The following is a 6475-nucleotide window of genomic DNA, read 5'->3' as shown; positions in this document are numbered from 1 at the left end:
TAGTAAGATTCAAAATTGAAATTCTCAAATAAATATCTATTACACAAAATAAATAAATATATAGAAATAGAGTATTAATTTTCTAATATCCTTAAATTTTGTAGAAAAATTTATTATGATTAAGTATTTATGTACATATAAATATGTATTTTAAATTTTGTAGAAAAATTTATTATGATTAAATATTTATGTAATATCAACAACATCAAGAATATCATAATGGTCTTACGGATTATGGTTCCAGCCCTTTTTCAAGAAATGTGAATTTCATCTCTGAGAATTCCCATTGCTAAAAATTACTTGTTGGCCCTCCCCCAAGAAGACCATGAAACTTGTGTTGAGTCCCAAACTTGCATCTTCCCTATACACCTTTTTAGCCTTTTTTCCCAGTTACCTGAACCTCCAAGCTGTCAAATCATTGCATATTAGTTTAAAAAGAGCATATAAAATGGTTTCCTAACTATGTCTTGTGACTGCTGTTTGATCTAGATTTTTGCTCAGTTAGCTGCGGAATCTTGTCACTTTCCGCAGCCAGCTCAACTTTCCGCAGCCTTTTTGTTAAAGTCTATGTTACAGGTGTCTATTGGAGAATTGGCCACATGGGCAAGCTGCAAATGATTTGGACATGGAATGTGTCCCCTTGGTTCAGCCGAATCCCTCACAAAAGGCCATGGTCAAAGACAGTCAAATCGGTGGTCAACCTAAGAGTTTTACGGTGGCAGAACTCTGTTTTTCACCACGTGAAGACTTGCGTGGCAAATTCCTCAATCTCAGGAGGTGTGCTAACATCTGTGGACTGCTCCATGAACCAAATCTAACAGCCACCCTCCTTGGATTTAATTTTCACGGATACCATATTGCTAGATTTTCGGACGTGGTTATTCACGTGTTTGTTTATCAGTGCAGATTTTAGGAAGTAGTTGTATCATCCTCAGTTATAAATAACGCGTTCTCATACACATATTAGCTAGCTTTTTGTATGTAATTTCGACTATTTTACGAGCCCACTGTGCTGTGACTTAATCCTTATGTTATGACTGCATTTTAATACATGAGAAGACAATGTTCTTAAGTTCAATTTGTGGTTGATTGCTGATTGACCGAGGTTGCAGAGGGCCCCTGTACACCAAGGTTCTGTAATTACTGTATAGTTTCATGCTTTCTTCCTTTACGTTCCTGATGCCATAATCGTTTGCTTGTATATATTACACTGCTTATGGTATTCATGTTGATTGTTGTCCATAGTTTCTTTTATGCTTTCTAATGACTGTTAATTGATCAATGTTTTTCTTTCAGGATCTAATAGACAGCCTGGGCAATTGCACATAGATTTTTAATGACTAATGACATGAAATTATCTTGTCCTTCTGCTGATTTATTTTCTTAAGTTCTAGTTCCAGCACTGTTTATTTCTTTCAGTTTTGTTTTGTTCATTTACTTTTTTGCAAGATAGATATTAGACTACTCACATCATTTTCAGTTACCTCCTATCGCCAGAGCGAGTCAAATGGTGAGGGATTGAAGTATGAATGCATAGTTTGATATTAGTTTATTTGTATGCAAGTTAGTGATTAGATTACTCATGTCATTTTCAGTTACCTCCTATAGCCAGAGTGAGTCGAATAGTGAGGGATCGAAGTATGAATGTGTAGTTTGATCTTAGTTTCATTTTATACAATTTAGATATCAGATTACTCAATTTGTTTATGATTACCTCCTATAGCCAGAGCGAGTCGAATGGTGAGGGGTCAGAATATGAGTTGACGTTATATGATTTAGTTTACTTTGCTTACAGTTTTTGAATTGCTTTGAGTTCAGTTTTCTTTTTATACAGCAGCAAGGATACTGGGTTTCATAGTCACTAGCTCACTGTTTGGTTTAATTAGAATTTATGTACATTTTTATTTTCTCTTAGGAATTGATTTCATCATTGCAAGTTTTAAAACCTTTTTGAGAACTTTGAAGTTTGGAAATTATTTTAGAGGTCACCATTTCCTTGAACACTTATATCCATACTTGACTTGTAGAATTGCCATCTCACATTAGGGAATCAACAAAAGATAAACCCAAAAACAAACCAAAAATAAAAAACGACAAAGAAGTAAGAAATCGGTTATCTTGCATATATAGTGCACTTCACTTCAGCAGTTTACGACTCCCGGATTGACAATTTATATAGAAATTTAGGACACACTAAATTGACCAAACATTTTGGCGCCATTGCCGGGGAAGTGAAACTAGGTAGCCAATTTCTTAAAAAAAAAAAAAAAAATTTCAAGGAAGGTAAAAATTGATAACTTCTCAAAGTATGCTCTCCTCTTGCACCTACTGTGACCTGGAGGATCAAAAAAGAGAGTTATTGGTTCAATAATTTCTTGAGTATGCTCTCTTCTTGCACCTAGAGTGATCTGGAAGATCAGAAAGAGAATTATTAGCTCGACTTGAAGAAAAATAAAAAATGACATGCATAGAGCAAGAGATTCTAGGGGAAGGTTTATAGCTAGGGCCAAGAGTTCGATTTTTACAACTCCATCTACTTCAAGGTATAGACAAGATACACCTCCATCATCTCCAACTCACACTCCTAGCCTTAGGATTCCTGGAATTCAAGAGGCAGTAGTTGAATTAGGAGACTCTCCCACACTATCCACCGAATCTGAGTTAGGAAAATACCCTTTCTTTACTTCTACAGGAAAACACATTGTAATTGAGGAAGTAGAATCACCTGAAGAAGAAGGGGGAGAAATTCCTCCTCGTTCGCCATTAGTAGAAGAACCGAAGGACTTTGAAATCTCTGAGGAAACTATCATGAAAGAGGAGTAGTAAACGGATTTGGAGGAGGTAGAGGTAGAGGTAGAGGAGGAGGAAACAATGGAGGAGGTAGAGGTAACAACGGGGGAAATAGGGATGGAGATAACTCATTTGGATTTCCTATAGTTGATGAGGAATCCTGAACAACAATGAAAAACATCTCACCATCTGTCCTCCCAAACTTTTATGGGTTGCGAAGTGAGGATCCTGAAACATTTCTATTTGAGTTTGAAGTCGTATGCCGAACTTATGATTATATGAAAGACTCTTAAAAACTCAAATTGTTTCCTTCAACATTGAAGGGAGCTGCTCTAAAATGGTTCATGGGATTAGTCACTCAATCTATTAGGACTTGGAATGATATGAAACAAACATTTTTGGATAGATACCTGGACTATTGTATGCCCACCAATCATAAGGATGAGGTATTTAAAATGGTGCAAAAAGAAGATGAAAACTTGGAGGATTTACTTGAAAGATTTCAATACAACCTGAAAAGAGCAAAAATGAATAACCTAGATGAGGAAACCTTGAAAGCCCTTCTATTAAAATCCATTAGAGATGAATGGATAGATATTTTGAACACGATGGGAAAATGAGATATATCTCAACTTCCACTTCATGATATAGCAGAGCTATGTGTTCATCTCTCAAGGGGAAAATCTAAAACTGGAAAAGGGCCTAGAGATCCTTCTCTCATTAGAGAAAACAAATCTGCAACTGGATTAGTAAGTAGGGCTGAGATTGGCAACATGCTTGATGAGTTTAAAACTGATATTTTAGGGAGTCTTAGTGAGCAACTAGATACCCTTAAGATACAAAACAAGCAGAAAGCAGAAGTTGAAGCTTTAGCCATCTTTTGTCCAAAATGTAGGAAGAAACATGCTCTAATGGAATGCCCCTTGGATGCAAAAGTTGTAGAAACATGTGTGATTTGTTCAGAAAGCCATGAGACCAAGGATTGTCCTTCAATTCCTGGGCTCAAAGCTGTCTTTCAAGAAGACCCAAATTCAATTGAGTCTCTCTGTTTTGTTTCAAGGAGACCTTGGCAGGGGCAACAAAATCAAGGGTTTAACAACCCCACGAACTTTAAACCCCCACCAAATTGGAATCCTTGGCAACAACCTTGGTCCCAACCTCAAAATCCATTTCAATCATCGGTACAAGGTATGCAAAATCGTCATGGGAGATTTGCTAAATTTTATCAATATCCTCCATCTTTTCAAAATCAACAAGCTCCACAACTTCCAAATCAAAATCCACAACTTTCATTGCGATTTCCACAACAACAACAACCTTCTCAACAAAATCCAAATTCCCAACTCTTGCTTCCATTCCAACAAAAGACAAATCAACTACCTTCCCAGCCATTGCCAAATCCCAATAATAAAAACCCTCAAAATGCTTACATGGTAGAAGGACAACAATTTCCTACCTATATGATTGTTCCTCTCAATGATGTACAACTCAGATCTGGTAGAGTTTTAGAAAAGCCTTCTATAGATGCTCAAAAGCAAAGCATTTTTGAGGAAGATTCTCTTGAAGCCAATAAAGGTTCTGAAGCATCTCTTCAAAACCCAAGCACTCAAAAAGAAAAAGAAAAAGAATCAACCCCCACAACTCCTATAGTTGAGCAACCTACATCTTCATCCACACCTCCTTTTCCTGAAAGATTACAAATTGATGAAGGAGTGGAAAAACAAATCTTGTTGCCTGACTATGATTTCCTAGATGAATTAAAGAATGTCTGTATCAAGATTCCCTTGCTACAAGCCATTAGAGAGATTCCTATTCTAGCAAAAACAATACAAGAGTTGAGTCTCAAAAGACCAGGAAGGAAACCAAGAGATACAAGAAGAATCCACCTGGTAGGAAAGATTGCGGATATCATGATGGGAAAAATTACCATGCAGAAGTATGTAGATCCCAGTAGTCCAATTGTCAAAACACATATCAATGGGGTAGAAATTCCAAATACTTTGATTGATTTAGGGGCTGCTATCAACATTATGAGTAGACAAACTATGGAACAATTAAAACTTCCTAATCTTCTTTTTACACCTACTCTCCTGCAACTTGCAGATCGATCAATTATCAAACCAGATGGTGTATTAGAAGACATTTCGGTCTCCTTAAATTCTTGGGAATATCCAGTAGATTTCATGATTTTAACTCCCAAGAGTAATCTAGGAGGGAACCCACTCATCTTAGGAAGACCTTGGCTAGCCACAACTGATGCTTTTATTAGTTGTAGATCTAGGGATATATATATTTCTGAGGGTAATTCGACAAAGAAATTCAATTTGTATCCTCCAGCAAAAGCAATTACAGAATTAGGAGATAATGAATGGGTCGATGATGAGGACACTATACAACCTGTCTTTACCATTTCTAAAATCAGCGAAGTTAGTCAAATTCTGAACACATTAGAAAACTTTGAAACATTTTCAGAATATGACCACACACAATTTCAGTTAGATTCTGACATTGAGTATCTATCATCCAGACAAATGTTTCTTTACTCTATGGAAGAGTTTGGTAGTTCCGCCATTGAGATCTTTCCAGGTAAAACATTGAATATCAACAAAAACTTGGAAAAATCACAACAGGAAGAGCTAACCAAAATCTTGCAAAAGCATTCTACTGCATTTGCATGGGAGTATACTGATATGAAAGGTATTGATCCCAAGACTTGCATTCATCACATATACATCGAGGAAAACAGTAGACCAATCAGACAACCTCAGAGAAGGATGAATCCAAACTTTAGGGAGATAGTGAAAGAAGAGCTCCAAAAACTACTCAATGTAAACTTCATTTATCCAATTTCAGATAGCCGATGGGTTTCTCCTTTGGTTATAGTACCTAAAAAGAATGGTAAATGGAGGGTATGAATTGATTACAGAGAATTGAATAAAGCAACTTTGAAGGATCACTTTCCTTTACCCTTTATCGATCAGGTATTAGATACTCTAGCAGGCAAAAAGTAATTTTCATTTTTGGATGGTTTTAGCGGCTATAATCAAATTCAGGTAGCACCTGAAGATCAAGATAAGACCACATTTACCTGTCCATGGGGAACTTTTGCTTACCGAGTGCTTCCTTTTGGATTATGTAATGCACCCGCAACATTTCAAAGGGCAGTACTAGGAATATTTTCTGATCTAATCCATGATTGTGTAGAGGTCTATATGGATGATTTTACAGTTTATGGTGATTCATTTGAAGAGGCATTAGAGAATTTGGAAAAAGTCCTTATAAGATGTAAAGAAACAAACCTTTCATTGAGTCATGAAAAATGCTTTATGATGTTTACTGAAGGTATTGTTTTGGGACATCACATTTCAGGGGATGGGATTAAAGTTGATAGATCAAAAGTTGAAGTCATCTCCAAGTTGCCTATTCCAAATTGTCAAAAAGATGTTACAAGTTTTCTGGGATTTACTGGGTACTATAGAAGATTTATAGAAAACTTCACCAAAATAACATCTACACTCTTCAAATTGCTTACAAAAGACTGTGAATTCAAATGGGATCCTGATTGTCAATCAGCATTTGAAACTTTGAAAATAAGAATATCTGAAGCACCCATTTTGAGAGGGCCAAATTGGAAACTTCCTTTCCATATTTCTACAGATGCTTTAGATATAGCTCTAGGAGCTGT

This window comes from Pinus tabuliformis, chromosome 2_2 (assembly GCF_031772625.1).
Source record: "Pinus tabuliformis cultivar Carrire ecotype Pingquan chromosome 2_2, CPIR1, whole genome shotgun sequence".
Lineage (NCBI taxonomy): Eukaryota > Viridiplantae > Streptophyta > Pinopsida > Pinales > Pinaceae > Pinus > Pinus tabuliformis.
The sequence above is the reverse complement of the archived record's forward strand: the minus strand, read 5'-3'. Positions refer to the sequence as shown.